Source organism: Musca autumnalis, unplaced genomic scaffold (genome assembly GCF_047663935.1).
Source record: "Musca autumnalis isolate F117 unplaced genomic scaffold, ASM4766393v1 scaffold_1, whole genome shotgun sequence".
In the NCBI taxonomy this organism is placed as follows: Eukaryota; Metazoa; Arthropoda; class Insecta; order Diptera; family Muscidae; genus Musca; species Musca autumnalis.
Window position 1 is genome coordinate 2,627,918 of NW_027411644.1, and position 23,715 is coordinate 2,651,632.

The 23,715-nt window shown below is 33.1% G+C and overlaps 1 protein-coding gene across 18 annotated transcripts in view; it reads left to right on the forward strand.

Moving 5' to 3' along the window:
- LOC141406746 (uncharacterized) overlaps positions 1–23,715 on the forward strand; it is a 62,797-nt gene that overhangs the window by 1,669 nt on the left and 37,413 nt on the right. For 4 of the 18 annotated variants that reach the window (XM_073954948.1, XM_073992841.1, XM_073955504.1 and 1 more), the window contains exon 2: positions 5,962–6,239. The gene's annotated coding sequence lies outside the window, so the exon portion shown is untranslated. Of the gene's footprint in view, positions 1–5,292; positions 6,240–7,480; positions 7,516–23,715 lie in introns of those variants that run through there. The other 14 variants (XM_073955627.1, XM_073955574.1, XM_073955796.1 and 11 more) reach the window with 13 other exon arrangements.

Here is a 23,715-nt window from a genome sequence, read left to right on the forward strand (position 1 = left end):
ACAGCAAAAAAATGGGTAAAAATGAGTTGAAACCAACAAGTTTTTTATGTTCCCTTTCGATTTCTTAACCTTAACCTTACATTTTATAGACCTATGCCCAGAGAAAGAATCAAAGAATACTCCATGGGTAACATGATGCTAGTGTAAGATTATTCGATATATCCACTGTATCCACCTAAAATTGATGCTGACATTTTGAAGCCGGAATTTCGGAGTTTTTTTAATTTTTTTAATATTCCGGGCGAGCAACAAGATAATATTTCAAACTCATAATAGGATTACAGATTTCGTGATTTTACGGCGTTCAATGTATATCTCATGAGTGTGCTTCTTACAGTATCCTAGTAATTGGAGTCTAAAGGTCAAAATTTGATGCGTGAATTTTCTTAAAAAAACCCTATTTTTTGGGTTTAGAATTTAAAAGTGTCATTCAATTTCCATTGAACCCCGCGTGAATTTAGTATACGACGGATCTAATGAGCCCTTCCGCGATAGAATCCATCCCCCAAAACCGCGGATATAGATACTTTGTAAAGAGGAAAATCATCAAAAAATTTATTTTGGCAAATCCGCGTACTAAACCGCGATTTTGTTTAAAAATGTTTATGTATTTATAGTAAAATGGAGACAATAAACAGATTAAACTGCTCATTAATTGGTCATTGTAGAAAAGAAGTACGGTACATTCATACACATCAATAACTTTAATATGCTGAAATACCCTAAAAAGGTAAACTTCATTGGACTGATGGGCATACCATTGCAACACTGTGGCGACCAATTTATAAGTGGAATCGCTAAGTGAAGTAAACTTGCTTCTAACAAGGACTATGTGCTGCGGTTTCTTCACGCCAAAAGTCGTAATTCATATAAGTTGTATTTAAGGGAACGCAAAATTGTTAAAATTAGTAAACAATTTTAGTTCTGGAACATACATAGCTATAATTTTACATCAGCAGTGTGATTGTATTGAATTGTGGGATTGTGTGGCGGCAATCAACGAATGTGCATTCCAATTCTTACAACGGATTTAATTATACATTGTGGAAACAGGCTTTTTAATAAGAATCGGAAACAGAACGGATAAGGTGGTTTAACGAACTATTTATTATTAGTCAAAATGATTTCCCTATCTGAATATTCTCGTTGTAGCAAAGCTTGAACAAGCTGCAATATTTTCAAAAATGTCTGCAATAAAATATCATTATACATGTATTTGATGTGTCGAAGGAAGTAATTTCGATTTCGTTAATTTTTTTCGCGTGAATTCTTAATATCCTGTTCTTCCTTTACTGTGTGTACTGTGTACAATTTATCGTTATTTTACACTAAAGTGCGACCGAAGTAAATTGTTTCTCACGTTGATCGTGGGAGTCACTGTAACTTGCCCTGTTCTTGTATCTATCGTATGCGGATGATTGTGAGCGGGTTATTATTTGACATATCGACAGACGTGCAATGTACAATTTCGTATTTCTTCAACTGAGTATAAATCTTTCTGAGATATTGTGAAAAAAGTAAACGAAAACAAAATAATATTGGCAGTTGAACACACGCACAAAATCTCAAGAGCATCTATTCGATGTATACAGTTCACAGCACCAGCACTGTGTGAATAAAATAATTGGATGGACGGCATCTCTCCCACCACAACCTTGGCTGTCATTCTTTTGCTCGATATCATGATTACGTAGTGAGCAGTGACAAAAACAGCATCAATGTACGAATTGTTAACACACTCTATTATTGGTGTGGCGTGGCTTGGAGAGTTGCCGAGTAACCAAAACGAACGACCGTTTTGGCCGATTTTTAGAATCCCCAATGTGACCTGTTGCAACGATATCTTCTTCTTTATTTGCATATCCGATGTTCGGATATATGCGATTATACAATATTTTTAATAAGTGTATTTATGTATATTATAGAAAATGTTATATAAGTTGAAGATCTCTATTTCTCGCAGCAGTTAGATGCCTTCTTTTATCTTGGAGACCGGTCCAGTTTTGGATATTTTTCAGCCTGGAGAGTTCCTTTCCGCATGATGATTATTCCGCATGATGTGTCCTATATATGATACTTTTCGGGTTTTAATAGTTAATAGCTCTTTATTCACATTCATTTTCCTCAGAACTTCGTGATTTTTCATTCGGTCTGTCCATCGTATTTTTAGTAATTTTCGGTATATCCATAACTCAAAGGATTCGGGACTTTTCTGTCGCTCGTTTTTAAAGTCCAAATATCTGCACCATATAGAAGAACAGACCACACGTAACATTTGATAAATCTGTATTTTTTTTTATTTGAAAATGTCTGCCTTTTTAGGCGAAGATCATTTTTAGTATTAATTTTTAATTCATTTCTCGTTGGAAATCGAGCTTAATGATCAATAATGCATCTGAAAAAGGAAATCCCGCGTCTCGAATCCACACACGCACCACTATGTGACATGCTTCGCCTTTGGTAAAGAAGGCTCCTTATTTTTTTTTTTTTTTTTGATATTATAAAGGAAAAAGTTCCACCTTAGTAAAACTTTGTAGATTTTTTGTGTTATTTTTTAAGCTCTGTAGACCTAAGTATTTTTCAAATAAAATTGCTTTTTATTTCATTTGTCCCGACGTTTCGTCAATATTTGTTGACATCTTCAGGGGGATACGTCTGTTTTATTAAAAACATCAATTAGAATCGAATCTCCATGAAATTATAATTTACTTACAATAAATAAAGTTAATTTTACATGAAGGTTTTTGTCAAGAAGCACATTCAAAATACAACACAACTTAAAATTAGTATCACATAACGATTGTATTATATTGCAACTCGGTAACTAATCTTCTTTAACGTTCATTGTCTTTTCTATCTTTTGTTGAATCCTCAAGCTTTCTATTGTGTATCTTTTTCTTTCCTTGTTTTCCTTATCCAATATTTTGACGTTTTCAAAGTTCGCCTTGTGTCCAGTCTTCAATATGTGTTGGGCTAATGCAGTTTTCTGTGTTCCTTTTTCTATATCTGTTTTGTGTTCTCCCATTCTCGTTTGCAAAGTCCGTTTAGTTGTTCCTATGTATACCAAATCACAGCTTTCTTCTTTGTTCCCTTTGCATCCTATTTCATAAACGATGTTGTTTTGTTGTTGTTTTTCGATCGGTGTTTTGACGTGAGAGAAAAGTTTGCTTGTTGCCTGATTTGCTTTGTATGCAAAACATATGTTATTTGTGTTGTTTATTGTTGTTCTTATGCTTTTGTTGTCTGTTAAACCAGGTATGTATTTGAGGCTGCAATATCGTTTTTCTTCATTCATTCATTAGATTTTTGCAGTTATGGAAAAGACCATATACGAGACCTTTTAAAAAATTAACCGTAATTTTAATTTATTCATCAGTAACTATCAAAGTGCCACCGTGGTGCAATGGTATGCACAATCGCCTTGCACGCTGAAGGTCGTGGGTTCGATTTCCCGGCCTAGCAACATCAAACAATTTTCAACGGTGGCAAAATACCCCTCAGTAATGTTGGCGGCATTTCCTGAGTATTTTAGCTATGTAAAACTTCTCTACAAGTGTGTCTTAAGACACGCCGTTCGGACTCGGCGATAAACTGTAGGTCCCATATCATTGAGCTAATATAATCGGGGTGCATTCATTGATATGAGAGAAGTCTCCCTTGTCCCATTTGTGATGTTTGTGGAACAATTATTAACTATCAAAATAATTTCCCTTAGGTATACTACATTTATGCCTTCGTTTTTTTAGTTTTGGGAAGAAAGAAAGAAAAGTCAGCGGGAGAATACGGTGCTTAAGCACAAGCATCGATGTGTGAGCTGTTGCGTCATCATGGTGCAAAATCCATAGTTGATTTTTCCACCATTCTTTTAATTTCTGACGAATTGCTTCGCTCAAACGGAGGATTTCTTGTTGACCATACGACCTTGTGTCAAGAATTCCTTATGCACCACGCCATTGCAGTGACATTTTCGGACATTTTCTCGACATTCTTTAACCCGGTTATACCACAATTGAACTTGAGTTCTGTTCACAGTCAACATGTATATCGTATGTCTGTTCCATTACTAATCTACTAATCTACTAATTTGTACTATTTTTTGATATTAAACTAAACATTTGTTATACTAATTTGTTAAAGTGTTTTATGTAACTTGCTTTGTTGTATGTATGTTTCGAATCTAGTAGCTCACTTTTAAACAATACATGAATGTGTGAATGAGTATGAAACCAAAACCAATATGGGTCTATTTTTTCCTACAGCCCCCTATACAGCGGTATCATCCGATTTCAGGTATTTTGAGGGGTTTTCTTCATTTTTAGCCCGAATTGACTGTGACTTGACATTTGGAGTTCCCAATGATCCAGAAATTTCCACACCAAAAATTGTTAAAAATAGGTCTAGATTTTGGTACGGCCCCCAAATAACGGTATCGTCAGATTTCAGGCATATTAAAGTTTTTTATTTACATTTTCTGATAATTTTCTGCTCAAATTGACAGTGATTTGGCATTTAAGGTACCCAGCAGACGGAAATCTTCTGCACCAAAATTTTTTGGCTGCAATTTGGTTATGGGATTTTAAGTGGTCAAGAAATGTATTGACTCAAGAAAGATATAATTAAAAGAATTAAGTTACAGTGTTTTATTTATAAATGCACTAAAAACTACAAAATAATTTTTCTCTTGGCCTCAATAAGTATATTCTTCTGCATGATGGGATCTCTCCCAATTAAAACACTTGCATAAATATGGTGACAAAATTAAATTACAATTAACTGCAAGCTTATTATTTGAGAGTTCCGTCATGCAGTCTCCGAGTGGAGTATCTGTCAATTACGACGGTTACGCGTGCTTTAACCTAACCTAACCTATTTTTTTAATTATTGGTCTGTTCCAGAACTGCAATAATCTAAAATTTTTTCGATATCATAAAGGATAAATTGTTATCGTAGTAAAAATTTGTAGATTCTTGTTCAGGAACAGTGCATAAACTTTACTATCCGACCAAATTCAAATTATACAAAAAACGCCCAAACATCAAATCAACTCTAGTCGTATTTGTAAGAGTGTTGTCGGCAATTGTGAGAGAAATTTGGATCCAACGAGGGTTACCTTGTTGGAGCTAGCGCCAACATTAAAAACATACGCACACACATTCCCTCTCTATCTCGTTCTCTTTGACTAGTCAGTGAGTATGCAGTAACCCTTTGCCCCGACACTGCCCTGCCCGAACAATTCAACAATTTGTTCAGTATACTGTATACTGGTGGCAAAATTATATCTTTTAACAGGCACTCACATTTAGTATTCTCTTGTGAATGGTTGAGAATTGTTGTTTGTCATCGACATAGGCGGCGCGTGTGTTCGTTATTCGGTAGCAAGTACAGAATGAATAGAGCAAAAAATTATTAAGTGTTGTTTATGAATGTGGGATACACAAACGAATGTACATACATATATACAAACATTAAAAGTAAATAAATGAGCCCCCCTACTCCCCTACCTAAGCCACTATCAATGTGCGCCAACTTCTTTTGAAAACTCCCATAGATACACATGTGCGTATGGTTGTTGTCTGTCTGTAGGTAGGCAGTTAAATGGATAAATCAAATCAAACTCTCCACTTATAACCCCAAGAAAATATACATAATTACGGTGGCGGTGTGTGTTGGCGGTTGACATCGGTTTATGTTGTTTGGTTGTTGCATTGGATTATCGTCGTCGTTTCGTCGCTGTGTGTATTGTTAATGGTCGTGTGAGCTGACTTACGTCAACTAGTTGCTTTCGTCGTGTATACTTAAGAACCTGTGTGCGTCTGTGTGTTTCGTGTATAATGTAATTTCGTATGAATGCAAATTGTAATATTGTACATATTTTGCGAATGATGCAAGTTCAACGGCCAATTTAGTTCCTCAAAAAAAAAAAACAACAACAAATATATTTTGAAATTCTTTCATATACAGGTATTTTCTCAAGGGAATAGTGTTAACAAATGTGTAGCGATATGGTTTTAGATTTTTCAAGACCAAAGAAATTTTAATATGCCAGTTTGAAACAAAAAAAAGGAATAAACCACACATACATACTGCATATTACAAAAACAAAGCCAGCAAAAATCAATTCCTACAAACGTCTAGCACCAACTCTTATTTTTTGCTCAACCGCAGAACTCCCAAATACTGCAAAACCACGCGACTAGGAGTTGCAGTCAAATTCGTTCATGCTGCTGTCGGATGTCATCGTAAGTAATATCTACAGATTTGAATTTGTATATTATACCTACCTAATAAGAAACATTTCCGATTCATATTGTCAGTTTTGTTGAGATCTGCGTGTATCAATAATTATTTGTAAAGTAAATCAGCTTTATATCAGTGTTGATACAAATTTTGAAAACAACTACTTTTAAAGTTGGTAATTGAAACTGATTTTCTATCGGGAAGGCAGAGAATATCGTCACATATCCTTTCATAGCTTTTTGTTTTGAAAAAAAAAAAAACAAAAAATAAAAACCGGTTAAAATTATATGACTATGCAGTTTTTTGTATTGTAATTTTTTCGTTATTATATTTTGTGTTTTTAACATTGTTACACCAGTGCGTATAATGCGTATAATTCTTATTATAATTTGTCTAATTAATAAGAAGCATATGCACTATGATTACAATGGTGAAAAATACAAAATATGTATTACTAAAAAACAACATCTTAAAACAAAATAAATTACATAACTCTATCCTTCTATTTTTAACAGATTTTTTTTGTTTTGTACCATTTTCTAAACCTTACTAAATTTCCCTTTTCGTAATAACAAATAGTTAAATTGTTTGGTATAATGTTTTGCAAAGACCAACATTGTAAAAAATGTTGTATTAATTGTTCGTTTATGGTAAAAACTGTTCGGGTTTTTGTGCAAATCTCTTGCTATTGGTCCTCAAAACCATATTCCGAATTTTAAGTAAATTTTGATCCGTCGTTGGAGGATCATTTTCAAGTTTTTTCTTAAAATTGACCCAAAAATTGTATAAAGGTTGATATCAGGATTTTGGCCCGAGGTATTTATTAGTTTAGTGTTGTTATATTACATCATATATTTACACAAATAAGACTAATATGTATGTCATGATCTGGACGCAGAAAAATATATGTTAGAAATATGTTTGGATCCAAACATAATTTGTTTGTGTCCAAACAAATATATGTTTGCAACATTTTGTAACATATCTCAATTTTATTTGTTTGGGTACCAAAATATTTACAGTGTTTTATTTTTTTAATGTTAGAACATATTTTTTATGTTAGAACATATTTTTTATGGGTGGAGAGAGGATTTTTTCAAAGAGAGTAACAACAGGGCTCTCGCAGCTGCCGAATAATTTTTTATAACGAAACACGTGTGTTTCGTGCTTTGTTGTTAACTACCTTAGCAAGCGAAGAGGAAATGAAAAAAATTGCATTAATTATGTTGTTCTTTTTTTTCAGTTTTCTAAATACACTCGTTGAGTAAAGACGGCAAAGTGAGTGAATAAATCAGTGTTTTGTGTTTTCTTAAAGAATTTGCAAAATTGATTAATTTTTAAGTGCTGCTTTACCCTTTGCAATACATTTATTGTCACCTAAAAGTAGTAGGCAATTCTTATTTTTTATTATAAATCGCAAATAAACTTTACTTTTTTTGATGGAATAGTGTTTTGAGCACCAGTAGCAAGATATTTGCACAAAAAACCGTATAGTTTTTACATAATTTGTTGCCATAAACGAACAATTATTAAGGCCTGGGTACATAAGCTGCCTTGTCAGATTGCCTTGCTTTCCTGCTTCATTTCTGACATAATAAAAATAAAAGAATAAAGGAGACCAAGCAAATTTTGAACTGGGTTGCCCTTTTCTTTTTTATTCTTTTATCAGAAGTAAGCAAGGTAAGCAGGCGAGGCAGCTTATGTACCCAGGCTAGGCCGGGGCGATTTGAAAACCTTAATGAGCCCTTCGCGTTTCTGAGTTCTGGGATTGAACTGAGCAAAAAAGTCCACTAGACCATATGTCTACCGCGAAAATCGAGTCTCCCGATTTTGACTTTAAGTTTTTTATCCACGTTTTTGGACATTTTAGCATATGTATAACGGCCAAACCATTGAGATTTTCGAAAAAATTGTAGCTAAGACAGTGATTAAGAACTCTCCAATACATCGCAAAAGCATTGGAACGCTCGATCAGGCAGTTTTGACCTTGAGAAGGTTCAAACTATTCGGAAAATGTCGATAAATGGCACTGTGCTACAAAAGTTGACCAGAAAAATATTGAAGCGTTCTGATGCAAAATTCTATCGTGTTGGGATCCATGGACAACGAAAATGCCTTTACTTCGTTTGGGTCACTTCGTTTTATTGTTTTATAACGGTAAAAGTAGTGAAAATCTCGGTTTCTTACATTTTCAAATTTAAATGGAAAATAGCAAAATTTCCCAGTTTTGTTGATTTTTTCTCAAAAACGGTAAGACCTATCAGAAACCGACTAAAGTAAAAGTTGTAGGCTTACAAATTATCTACATGAATGATCCTAGCGACTTTTCAATAGGAGTCGCAATTCTTGAGATATCGTGATATACGTGTCAAATTACACATGTGAAAAAGTAAGCCGCGAAAGATCATCATGATAAAAACGCTTACATTGAAATAAAAAATGGTGACAAAATTAAACGGCAACCGTTTTATTCGAGAGATTTCATCATTAAGAAGAATATACTACTTGATGCTAAGCGAACAATTATTTTCTAGCTTTTAGTACATTTATAAATAAAACACTGTCGCTTAATTTTTTTTAAATTATTTTTATTTAATCTTTTACATGCAAAAGTTCATTCGTGCAACAGGAAATAATTTTTGAAAAAAGAATTAGGAAAAACAGAATAAAAACAAAATACATGAAAATAGTATTATGATATGCTGCCAAATATCCGCGTAAATGTATAAAACACATTTGCATTTTAAAAACGAAAAGTTATAGGATAGAGAAGCCACTACATAGTCGATACGTCCGAAGATCTGCTTTACCACCCGTGAAACCAGGTAACGTAATTAGGTGACTATGTTCGAGTCCTTGGCTTCCCTTTTTCACTTGCAAATAATTTCCGATCATCAAGCTTAACTCTAAACGAGAAAATTAATATAAAATCTATTAAGTTTATTTTCAAAAGTAGTCTCACTGGATGACCTGGTGTAAACCTTGGAATATACTATAAATCCAGGCGCAAGCCCAAATTTGGGAGTTTCTGATATTTGTGGGTTTCGGGTTATGATTTATGTTGAATTTTGCATATATTTGCCCTATTTGTATGCAATTATCCATGACTCAATTACCAATTGTACAAAAAAAATATTCGAAACAGAGCTTTCTGAAACAAAATTGTGTTTGTGGAACTCATATACATATATAAATGTTAACAAAATTAGTAGGATGGTCCACTCTATCCTAATTTGTATTGATGGGTTCTTAGACGAATATGCGCGGTTAATTTCCAACCATTTTTAAAATATAGCCAGTGTTGCCAAGGTATTAACAAATCACAATAAAGTATTCCCACCCATAACATTAAGCGATATCCCTCTAGTTGTCAACAAAACAAAATATGATTGCGATAAAGGTAATACTGCTCTTTTTGTCGCTACTTTGCCAGCTACATTCTATACACATTCCATAAAACTTTGTCTATCGACAAATGCATCGCTCCTCTGAAGCGTTTCCGACACAGTATTTGTAATTACATCCTGTGCCAAATGTTGGCACAATATTAAACATATGAAGAACGATGAAATCGACATTTTGCTGACGAGGCCACGGCACACAGCGCTGATAACATATTCAAAACGTGAAAAGTCACGTTCCAGTGATAGACGCTGTTTTGTCAAATTGAATGTGGTGGCAGGCATATAGAATCCTTTCTTGATGGTATTTATGTAATAACCAAAGCAATAACGTTTCATAGTATATTGTGTGATTTCAATAAATTTTGAATGCACGTTTATTACTTGGTCATTCAGACTTTAAATAAAACTTCACTTGTCGCTCTTAGAAGTGACAACCGTGTCCATCTAAGTCTCGACTATAATTGACTAAACGGATATTCATATAGAAACAAATACAGGAGAATATTATACAAAAATTCGTTATTAATACCAATCAATAATGTCGAACAAGTGTCCTTTCTTGTGGGCAAATATTATTCGAAGAAAGTCGTGTTCCACATGCTTTATTAAATAATAGATTTATTCTTTGTCGCATAAAATATTTTTAACGCTTTTTGGTATTTTGACAATTTTATATATATAAAATAAATAATTTCTTATATAAAATAAATTGACTTAAAAAAACTAATATGAATAATTTTTCTTATATCTATTGTCTAGTGTATATACATTTACATTCGGCGCTGCCCTTTTACATACATATGTATAATGTGTACATATTCAAAAATATTTTTAAATATCGGCATATCTAAAAATATCCAAGTTTTCACAATGGATTCCTGTGAAAATCTACCCCCACCATCTACATCTAAATAAAGCACAATCCAACCACATTCACACAATGTGTGTGTGGGTTTCTATCTCCCCCTCATAAAAGTAGTATCTGAATGATTTGGAGGACAAGTAGATTCAAGATGATTGGGCGACCGACAGAACGACCATCTGTTGTTAGTGGATTGAAATTTTAAAGTCATATCACGTGCTAACTAATATACTTGGAAAAATATTTCGGAAAAAGTTTGTTGTCGAAATGTTTAGTGAAGACTTTATACACGTACATACATATTGTACATATGTATACATATACGATTGTTGCATTACAGTGGTTGGAAACGAAAAAAAATACTGTCGAAATCGCTAATAACGTCATCGTTTATAACGACTTATCCAAACATTCCAAATTTCATGACATATCGGTTGACCGTCGTTAACAGCGAGTTCGACTGAACATTTTTATATTCCCATATTTTGTAGAATATTAATTATAAAATAAAAATCGTTTATGAAATATATATAATGATCTTAAAATCTATATATTTATAAAAAATTGCTAAGTAATGAGCGACTGACTGACTGACATATCAACGCCCTGACGAAACCTCTGAATAAGAATATTGAAATTTTGTGGTCACTTTAGTGTGCAGGGAGGTGGTAAGGCTGAGGTTTTGGAAATCAGCACTATAAGGATAGTAAAAAGAACTAAAAATTGTAATATTTGGCGAAGTATTAGAGCAAAATTTAGTGTGAAGGTCAAAAATATTTTTAAATGTATATAGTCTAGCGGCATATACCAAGAGTTAGTTTCCAAACCGATACATTCGTAATTATTGTAAATATAGCCTTTTTTAAAAATATGGTATCGGAGAGGTACCCCGCCCCTTTCGAAATTCAACAAAATATGTAGCCTATTTTCACCGGTGGCCATCGCTGTACATTCACTGACAATTTCAGGAAAATCAGTTCAGTAGTTTTTGTAGAAAAGATTAAATTTAAAATTCAACGAAATGGGCGTAATAGGGGGCGTGGTGAAATTTTATTTACATAAAAACCTAAATTGAGTTCAAATGTTCCTCATTTTCAAAAAAAAAAAAATCCAAATCGGTCCAGCCGTTCTCAACTGATGCCATTACCAACGAACGACATTCAATTTTAATTTATAAAGATTTTGAAGTATGTATAAGTGGCCTAGAATATGCTGTAATTTTTTCAAGTCGATCGTTCCGATTGGCCAAGATATGCATTTTTCTCAAAATAGCCTTTTTGAAGTCGCCGTCCACTATAGCTCGAAAACGGATGTAATATAATTGTTCCACAAACATCCCATGCGGGACAAGGGAGACTTCTCTGATATCAATGAGTGCACCCCAATTCATATTAGCTCAATGATATGGAACCTACAGTTTATCGACGACTCCGAACGGCTTATCCTACGATACCACTTGTAAAGAAGTTTTACATGGCTGAAGTACTCAAGAAATGTCGCCAACATTACATCCGAAAACGGATGTAGTACATCAAAATATTGTATTTAGACCTGGGATTTTTTTTTTATATTTTTTTTTCCATTTTATGGCCATATGCTGCCCAATTATTTGCTAAAAATTGATATTTTGACTTCGACAGTTCGCCATTTTTTAAGTAAATATTGTTAAAATCCTCTAGTTTAAAGATACGATTATTTGGTACTTATTTTGTTCGAGCTAGCTAGTTTTCGAGTTAGAGTGGTGTGTACGCTTCTTTTTAAAACAGTGTTCGTAGACGGCCATCTGTTACAAAGTTAAGCAATACTTTTTTAACAATCAAATTACCGTAAGTCGAAAAGAAAAGGACTGGTAATTTTTTTTTTTTTTTTTTTTTTGAAAAATAAATCGTAACAAATGGAATTTTCTGTGTTGCACGACTTGGGGTAATCCCTTAAGGAGATACCATTATTGCTCCAGAGAATACTTTAAAGAAAATTGCGACCGTAATGGGGTTTTGACCTTTCGCAACATTTATATATAAATATATGAACTTAACTCCACATAACCGCCGTTTACATTTCATCTTGCACAATAACAATCCCGATTACACTTCCAAAATATACAAAAATTAAACGTTTTATTCTGTTTTTTGCGAAACTGAGAATATATGCAACATTATCTTGTTTTATTTCAAATACATTTATTTATTTAGTTTGGTATGGAATACAGTTTTTAAGTTTTTTCCGTTAAATGCACTGCAAAATCAAAGTAAAATAGTTCGTCAATTCTCGCAACCTGATGGCTCGGTTAAAAAATACAAAACTTGTTTTATGTTATATCAATTTTGATGTGTTAGGAAAGATCAAGAACCAGTTCCAACAATGTCTGCTTGATCTTGATCTTTAGCGTTTTGTCTTTGGATGTGGCGTCATTCGATTTAAATAACTATAAACATACATAGGAACGTTAGAGTGGCATTAATAAATATGCGAAGTACATACACACAAGTCATCGGTGTCATGCTTATGAGTTCCATACGTCATTTTGAAAAGCTTAATATAATTCACTCAGAATATTAATCGATTTGCCTCTATCTCCTACAGCTTTAAGATATTCAGATGTTAATGGGTTTCGCATCATCTTTGTGGCACGAAAAATCTGTTTTCCATATCCATAAAGTGTGGTGTATGAAAAAAAAACGCTTTGATTTTTTGTTCTATAAAAAAACATTTGGAAAAATTTTATATATATTTTTCTTTTTGTTTTTATTTATTTTATTTTCATTCTAACAATTACTTTTGCAAGAAAACAATTATTCGGGTACTTATAAATTTATTTAAACTCACGACAATATTATGACAAAGATCGGATCTTTCACCACTTCATTTGCACTCATGAAAATTCGATGATAAAGATCGGATCTTTCATGCCTTCCTTCGAACTTATGATAATTCGATGTAAAAGATCGGATATTTCACGACTTCATTTGAACTAAGGCAAAAGATCCAGTGAAAACATGGCATCTCATGGAACGACTTCCATAAAATTTTGCTGAGCAGTTCTACGATGAAACATAAAATTTCGTTGGACTCGAAACTGGCAAAAGGCGTATGGAACACTTAAGTATAACTACAACAATATATATGTAGGTGCATGTAAACATACGAGTCAATGGTGTGCGCTTATAAACAAGAAATAAAATCAATTCATAAATATTCAAGATATTGTGGGATTGTGTGCATTGGCACGGGAAAAATATATGAATGAAACGATTTTCTACACTCAGTAATAATGTATTCTCAAATCCAATCAACAAATATAGTATTTTCAATGTTATTTCTTTTAAAACTTCATAATAAAAAATTTGTTTAATACCTACAACTATGTTTTTCCTATTTGTTTTTTTCTGGTCATAAAAAATATTAAAATTCAGGCTATTTTCATAACAATTGTAACGTCTCATAAATCGATGCAATTGATATCACCCGAAGTGCCAAATACATACATTCCAAATCGAAAATGTAAATCTGTCCCCAAAAAGGTATATCGAAAACAACAACAAATTTTTTGGGGCCTATTTTCGTCTTTGTGGGACCTTTTTCATTCAGCGTTTGGAGACAATTTGTACTCACTTTAAGAAAATCGAAAATTTGAAAATAAAAATGGGGGTGAAATGTTTGGGGCCCAAAAGCAATTTAGTGTTTAACAATAACAACAAATTGGTGTGCATCAAAGACATAAATATAGTGAGATGGGACATTTATACTTAACATAATGTTAGATCCCCATGTGACTGTAAAGTTATGATTTCGTTACATAACATGATGTTATATGTAACAGAGTTGAAACTTTTATCCACAATTTAGACGTTATTACCAACCTATGTACAAGGAATTGCAATGGAAGAAATTCGCTATTATTTTAAATGTTCCTCCATGATTTGAATTTTAAATGCAAACCGCATTGTTTCTGTAATGGGTGTATACATTGTTTCGTAACATTTTTGTATCATGCATTTTGTCAAGTTTTTTTAGCTTTATGTCTTTGGTTGAATTTTCGGAAGTTATGTTTTATTTTTATTTTTAATCATTTTTTAAAAAATAACTTTTTCTTAAAACTTTGTGCGTACGATTAAAAATGAAGTTTAATATAAACATATTTCTAAAAAAAAAACACCAATTTCCCATACAAATTTACGGTAGTAGATTTTGCCATTGTCCGTTAAAACGGACAATTAACGTTACAGTGTAATACAGAATAATTATTGTTTTGTATTCACAATTTGTGTTTTTAGAATAATACTTTCACATATTGTCTAACTAATCTCTGCGTTGCATAAGTGTAATTTATCTACTTAAGTGTTTTCTACCATTGTAAGAAAATCAAAAAATCACTTTACGAATAGGTGATAATGTGGGGCTTTACCAAATCATTGACATACAGTCAGAGTCAAAAAAAGTTAACACCTAACTTTTCACTTTAAATGTCATTATTTCACTCATTTAAGGATGTGCTACATATAAAATATAAATAGATTTTTTTAGGTGGGCTAATACCTAAGGTGTATATAACATATGGACAAGGGATCTGATGAGCTCGCCCATATTTATGAATAACATATTGCAATATTTTACTCCTATATATAAAGGAGAGAAGTCTCCCTTGTCCCGTATGGGATGTTGTGGAACAATTTTTTTTTTATATAAAGGTACTTAGGTACTTACAGAAAAAAATTACAGAAAGTTAAATAGAGGTCAATTTTACACCAAGATTACCCGAAAGCGATACTACGGGTCCAATGGGGAATTATCACCGGATTTCACCAAAGCACTTGTGGATTTATTGTTTGAACACTCGAATGTAATGAAAAGAGGTTCAAAAGCCCAATAAAAGGTATACCAAGTAAAAGAAATACAAAAAATTTTACGTTTTGCTGAGGTGTTAATTTTCTTTTGATTCGTAAAATTGTGGGTTATTTTGTTAAATCTTCATGAAACTTTTGAATGTGCTAATATTTATTGAATTTTAATTCAGTGAAATAATGACATTTAAAGTAAAATGTTAGATGTCAACTTTCTTTTGACTCTGACTGTATACACAACTTCTGATTCAGAGAGAACTCGAATTATTAAATTACGGTAAACTACGTTTGGAAGAAATTTTTGAAAATCTTGAGAGTTATCTTGCACGCTATCCATTTTATTGTGTGCCGCAGGGTTTTTTGCGCTTTTGGGCCATTATATCAGGAAGCATGGACTTACTCCGGAAAAAAATGTACAGTTGTAATAGGAACCGTGAAAACAAACTTCTGAAAAAAGTTTCAAATAGATCCGAGAGGAGCCCTCAAACTGCATTTTTCCCAAATTTTGTGTGAGAGGTACCCTAAGGACGGGACCGGTATAGTCCATATTGCAAACTGATACATGCTTCGGATTCTTGGAGCTTTTAAGCCATTAACTCAGGAAGTATGGACTTGCGCACGAAATCGATTGTACCGTTGTTAAGGACAATCTGCTGAAATCAAAACTATCAAAGAGCAGCTTTTAAACTTCACTTTTTCCGAATTTTGTGTGGAAGATACGCGAAGGAGTGGATCGATTAGTCCATATTCGAACCCCATTTATATCTGAAAGCAATAATACAATGTGGCAAGTTTGGACTAAATCGATTTTTCCCGTCAAGATTTATCGTTCACACCGTTTTACAGGAAATGTTGAACATTTGTGGGGGAGGTGCCCGAAGGAGTGGACCGATATAGTCCATCTTCGAACTTAGACTGAGTTTGGGCATAATATTACGAAGTGCAAAATTTGTTTGTTTCGAATCGGACGATACGTTCGAGAGTTATCGTGCGCACCAGCCATCCAGACAAACAGGCGGACGGACATGGCTAAATTGTCTGAAGCGAATTTTGTCCAAACATACTTGGGGTCTAAAACCGTTATTTCGATGAGGCACATTTTTGGTAGTATAAAAGTGTATATAGCCTCGTTAGCCTAAAGGCTGAGGGTATAAAAATTGTGCAAGCTGTCTGGGTAAACTTAATAACGTGAATTTAGGAAAACTATGTATTATTATAACATGAAGTAGACAACCGGTCTTTGACCGGGATTTGAGTTTCAATCCTTGGGCAGATGCCACCACCGGTACACGTGCAAAATTTTATTCCAAATATTTTGGGCGTTATTCCGCAATTTCCCAACAAATTTTGGGAGCTATGTCAGTGGAAGTAGTCCTGGCAACATAAAAAACTATTAAATTAATATCTTTGAATACACTTTTTTACAATTACACCCCAATTTTTTAATAAATATTGTGGGGCGTAAATACATAATTTGGGCTCCCTTTTGTGTTTGGGTGATATACATTTTCAAAATGCGCCCCACATTCAAAAATGCAGTTTGACTCCCACGAAATTTTTGAGGCATAATTTCATTATATTTGGGAGCCAATTTCCGGGTTTGGTGTGTTAGTTAGTTAGTTCATTTTAATTTTCGTTTTGGGGTGTTATTTCATGGGACCTTATTTCTGTACGCCATGCAGATATTTGAGTTTTCCCACAATTGTCTTTGGAATAATTGAAAACAAACAATAGGCAATTTTACTTGCGGCAATTGTCAATTTGTCGGTGAGAGAGGGTGTTGAGGGGCAAAGGGTTACCATATGCCTCACATCTCTCTCCATCAAACTGAAAATTGCCGCAAGAAAAATTGCCTAATGTAGATATGGACTAAGCGTACTCGATAATGTGTAAAATTTATTACAAATTTTTACAAATTTTTGTATTTTTTTCAAATTTTGACTAATATAAATGACATGTTCCCGTACTTTTAAAAATGACAAAAGTTATAAAAGTCATTAAAGTGGTGAATAACTTCCATATGCTGAGTTTGGTGTGAGGAAACAAAAAATTTGCGAAATTTGTAAAAAATTTTAGTTCTGGAACATTTCTATAATTGAAAAGTTGCTTTGATCATGGTGTAATAATACAAGGTGTAGCTGACAATGAGTTGGATTTTTATTTTTTTATAAACCAAATTTTCGAAATTTATTAGGATATACCCAGAGTGATCAAAATTTAATAAATATATTTCTAATATGTTCTATACGTTGCCACATAAGAAACATATGAACCAAATTTTGTCTAGGGTAAAAGCAAGGCCAATTAACAATAAATTTTAAATTTTTCTACTGATTTCCTGTATATTTTTCTGTACTATTTTTGGAAGACCCTAGTATTCAAATATTGATATTAACAATTTGGTTCTCATAAAACAATGTTGTTATTGTGAAGTTGTTAGTTGTTGTAATTCATGCATACCTCTTACACCATGCTTTACATTAGAGGCATACCCAAAAAATACGTCCGTATATCTCGAGCGTATACAATTAAAAGTTGAATAAATTCAACTTTGGCAGAACGTATAATGTATTAATGTGTTTTGTATTTTGAAAGCAAAAGCCAAACAAAACATGTAATGTATTTTTTTAAGGAAAGTTGTTTGTTTCTACGGATGAATAAATATTAATATCGTTCAATCGAGTTTTTTTTTTTTTTTGTGTTTAACTGGTTTCTGTCCCAACGTATTTTGGTAATACGGACGCCCAGAGAGCGTTGTTGTGGTAGGAAGATGAATACGTTCCGTCGCACAGTGTCGCGACCGTGGCCTAAAAAGGTAAAAACTAAATAATTCGTTGAACAAATTTATTGATGGGGAGTGATAGAAAACATATTTATTAAGAAAAATCTGAATTTTGGTACTGATACGTGAAGTAGTTTTTGCTATATGTTTTTTTTTCTAAAATTAATAAATTATATTATGCGTTAATATTTAAACTTTAAATGTAACGGTCGCTGTAAAAATGTTTCCTAAGTTCTCTTGGGATGTAATAAACTTGACTACACTTTTGTTTGCATGTAAATATTAATCATATGGTGTTTACATTTACCCAAACATGTATTACTAAGTTTATTAATTTTTTAAAGTAAATATTAAATTGAGTGGAGTTGGAAAAAATGGTATAAAAGTGTATATCGATATTTTTTGCTGTATGAGTAGTAAAAAGTGAGTACTTCAAATATATAAAGGTCCCAGCTGCAGAGGTTTGCAGACGAATGTGTCATTTCGCTTTTTCTTTTAACAAATCGTTTTGCGGTGTTGGCTATAGCGCGAAAACGAATGAACCGATCATCATATATTTTTGTGGGCTTATTAAGTACCTAATAATCTTGCTTTAAAACGAGAGAATTTTAAAAATATGTGAACAGCGAAAATTAAAATTCGATTTTTTACAAAAAATTGAAATTTCTCATATATAAAGACAAGAGTTTAATATATTCAATATGCTCACAAACAATATGAAGACTAAACACCAAATTTCAGTCATATCGGGTGGATATTGAGGCCACAACACTCAAAATACCGAAAATGAGGAGACACGGTTCTATGGGGGCTATAGGAAGACGAGGACCTATACCGACATATTTCTGTTGGAAGGTTATAAGTCCGCCAATGGAGACTTAATACCAATTTTCAGCCATTTCGGTGTGATAATCAGGTTACAACCCCCAAAACACCGAAAATCGGGAGGTACCGTCCTATGGGGGCTATATGAAGGCGTGGACCTATGCAGACAAATTTCAAGGTGAAGGTATAATGCCCCCTACGAAGAGTAAATACCAAATTTCAGCAATTTCGGTGTAATAATGAGGCTAAAATCTTCAAAATACCGATAATCGGGAGGTACCGTTGTATGGGGGCTATATCAGAACGTGGACCTAAGCCCACAATTCTCTGTTGCAATGTTTGATACCTCTGCCGAAGACTAACCACAAAATTTGAATACTTTCGGTTGGTCATTGTGTCTAAAACATTCAAAATACCGAAAATCGGGAGGTACGGTTCTATGGGGGCTATATCAAAACGTGGACCGACCAACCCAATTTTTTGTCCTGAAGATTGTAAGTCAATAATTGGTACGTGTACCAAAATTGATGCACCTACGACAACTCCTTCTATTTTTGGCCACAGTTAATATGAACTCGGGACATTGTGCGTCGCACAGTGTTGCCGCTTCCATACAAAAGTGGACAAAAATAGAAGGAGTTGACCTAGGTTGATGAATTTTTGCACAAGCACTTGTAAGGGCATAGGAATGAAAAATTTCAACTTTGGTCCATATCGGTTCAGATTTGGATATAGCCCCCATATATATCTTTCTCCGATTTTGCTATAACTCGGTCAATTTTGATCGAATAGCCTTCAAATTTAATATGTAATATTTTCTTAGGCCCCTGAGTAGCTCTACCGATTTTCACAAAAATCGTTTCATATTTGGATATAGCCCCTATATATATCTTTCCCCGATTTTGCTATAATTCGCTCAATTTTTGATGAATAGCCTTCAAATTTAACATGTAATATTTTCTTGGGCCCCTGAGTAGCTCTACCGATTTTCACAAAAATCGCTTTAGATTTGGATAAAGCCCCCGTATATATCTTTCCCCGATTTTGCTATAACTATTCGATTAAAATTGACGGAGTTATAGCAAAATCGGGAAATATATATATGGGGGCTATATCCAAATCTGAACCGATTTCTTTGAAAATCGGTAGAGCTACTCAGGGGCCTAAGAAAATATTACATATTAAATTTGAAGGCTATTCGATCAAAGTTGACCGAGTTATAGCAAAATCGGGGAAAGATATATATGGGGGCTATATCCAAATCTGAACCGATTTTTGTGAAAATCGGTAGAGCTACTCAGGAGCCTAAGAAAATAACACATACTAAATTTGAAGGCTATTCGATCAAAATTGAACGAGTTGTAGCAAAATTGGGAAAAGATATATATGGGGGCTATATAAAATCTGAACCGATATATCTCAGAAGGTTGCAAGGATGGGCAGAATGTTTTTACACATTTTGATTTGGAAGATATGTCCAATTAACGGAAAACAGGAGCCAAGGTGGCAATCAAAAGATCTGCTCTACTAAATATTAAGAATTTTGAATTTTTTTTATCAAATTTAAATTTTGATTTCTTGATAACGGGACATTGACCATGTGCAGTTAATTTCAACTTTTTGTTCTAAAACGTTATATTTATAGCCCACTCATCAAATCCCCATTCAAAACTTTTAGTATTATCAACAAATTTTTCAGAAAATGTTATTTTAAATGTCGCCTTATTTTCATATGATTATCGCCTTAGATTACCTGGGAAATATTTATCATATTTAAAGAGCTATAACTTCATTATGGATGCACATATCGACAAAATTCTTTCAGATACCTTGTATCGGATGTGTTTACTGTAAGAAAAAAACATAAACATATGTAAAAGTTAACATCACATTTTTTGATTTTTGTCCACGCTGCAACACTGTGCGTCGTGAGTTAGGTATAGCAGTAACCGAGGAAATTTCTTCAGTAATATTCAGTGATTTGTTCAAACTATAATTTATCAATAAAAATTTGCGTACATAATTTTTGTTTGTTATTCATTCATTTTACAGTAGTTTGTGAACGAACTTTTCATATACATACATATGTAAATCAGCCTATTTTTGCAGATGCATTAATTTCCCTCCTTCTCGAGAATAAAGTATCATATTTAAAAATATGATTTCAAAATTTATCGGTCCGTCTACCTCAAGGTCTTGCCAGGTAAACCGATAAGTCCAGCTGACTTTATAGTTTGTGGTCAAAATATATTATATAGAATCACAACAGAGTAAAGTAGTATTATTTGGTAGTCTTATATTTATACCATGGCGTATGATACATGTTTGCCCATAACCTCTTTCAAAGTGTTTTATCAACATTTATTAAACACAACTTTTTCCCTAATATTGCATATATATGTTGTTGCCTGTCAATTTCCCCACAAATTACATATATGTACATACGTATGTTTAAATTTGACGTGATAGCGATTTGAAGACTACAACCCATTAGTTTACTTTTGCCAATGTTAGCCTTCAACCGGTCTCACTGAACATAGGGTATCGCACAGAAGCAGGAGTGTGGAAAATGACTCAATTCAAAACAATTTAGTTTTGTATATCTGTAGCACCACAAATGTTGCACAGGGGTGATAAGCAAAGCATCACCAGCACCACCCTCAACACAATTATCATTACTACGTCTCTAAAATCGTCATCTACGCGAATTAAGCGATTTTGATTGCGGATAATTCTGTGCTAAATTCCCCTTCAGAAAATTAACAGATTTGAAAGGTCGAACTGATGTATTTAGTTGTTCCAATGTATTGTTTTTGTGGAATTTGTGACGACTCCGATTGACAAAGAACACCGACACCGGAAATTGTGCCCCCCTCTCCACACACCCTTGCTAAATATACTCATACATATAGATACTTTTGTACATTACACTCGTACACACCTACAACTACAAGCCCATATTTCAAGGTAGTTATGTAGGTCCATATAAGCAGATGCTTTAAGTTGTCGTTATTTTGTAGCATAACAAAGTAGTCTTTAAACCAAGCGTTGTCTAAATTTGTTTAACTGGTAACTTGGAATTTGTCTGGTTTTTCGATGTGGGTAATTTCATTTTCGTAAGAAACTTGAAGTCGAATTTAAAGTACGTATTTCAAATGTATGTAAAGCTTTAAAAAAAGTAAGAGAACTTTATTCACATCGCTAAGTCTTTCAGGCAATTGAGTTCGCAAGAGTAACTTGGCTTCCCCTTAGAAAGCAAGACAACTCACATCGTTCGCTAGATATATTCAAGTTGTCTTCACCTCTTAGAAAATTCAAATTTAATTTTGAAAGCTTCCAACACAACAACGCTCGATAACAATGGACATTTTTCATTATGACAATTTTCACACAGTCTATGGTTCACTGAAATACTTAAATTCTGAAAGAAAATATTTCTTCGTATTCATTTAATCTCGGCTGTTTTTATATGATTTGACTTAATAAAACGAAAATGATAATACATACTTAAAAATGTTTTGGGGACTGGAGGAATTATGAAGAGATATTACAAAAACAAATAGGTATGTGGTTTTCAAAGTAAGAACGGCTTTATTTTCTACGAAAAAAAAAACAAAACTGTGCAAAAGCGCATGAAAATAGTCATTTTCACAAATACATTCCATGAATAGTCGTAAGCAGGCTTGATTTTGTCCCGACTTAATACTCGGCCAGGCCACTGTCATGTCATGCTATTCTGGAAGAGTGAAAAGCACTTATCTTCCATAGTAATATCTTCAATAATGAAGGTGGCGATTATCTAAATACATATGTATGTATGTACTTATTTATATATTTGTATGCTAGGCAAAATTATATTTTTAACACTTTTTTTCTATGAAATTCACACGACTAAGTTAACACTATCGATATACATATGGGGGTTTCTGAGTGAAATCGGACACTTTTTCAAGATGAGGTTTTTGATTTCCTTTATCTTTTTCCTGTGGTGATGCTTCTCATTAGCAAAATATTTTAGTATATTTTCAGATTTTTTTGACTAACGGTTCCAGAGATATCGCGACTTGAAAAAGTCAAATTCTGTAAAAACTATATGCAAAGAAATACTCATAACTTCTTTAATATTGGCCCAATGTGAACAAATCTTTTTTTGTATGCTTTGTTGTTTTATCAGCTATTAAATAAGAAATAGCAAAAAAAATTTGCACAGTGGGCTCGGATGCTATTTTCGCGATTTAATACTTAAAATCAATTTTTAAAGATGTTCGACCCCTACGATTTTCTTTAAATTTTTTTGTATTAAACTACGTTCAATTACAAAACTTTTATGTCCTGTGTGGTAATGGGATTCGGACTATTACTATTTTTTCTGAATTTTTTAAAATTTGTCAATACAATTTTTCCTTTATACCAGCGTGAAACATTTGTTATTTTACACAAAAAATACAAAATTAAATTTGTTTAACATTTGTTTTGTTGCTTTATTTACGAACTTATCTTAAAAGTCTTAAAACCGCGACATTTTTCGATTTTGAAGATGGTTTAGCAATTATTGTATTTAACAATTATTGTATGACTGAATGGCGTTTTTTGTGCCCGCGATAAGTTTAGCCACTTCATATCTCAAATTCAACTCCTCTTTCGAATTTAAATAATCATCTTCTTGAGAAAATCTCTCTTTAATAATTGGTAGATTATTTGGCTCAGATGCCCATTCATGTAATTCCCAAACCGTGGTTATTTTATTATCAATTTATTTAGGTT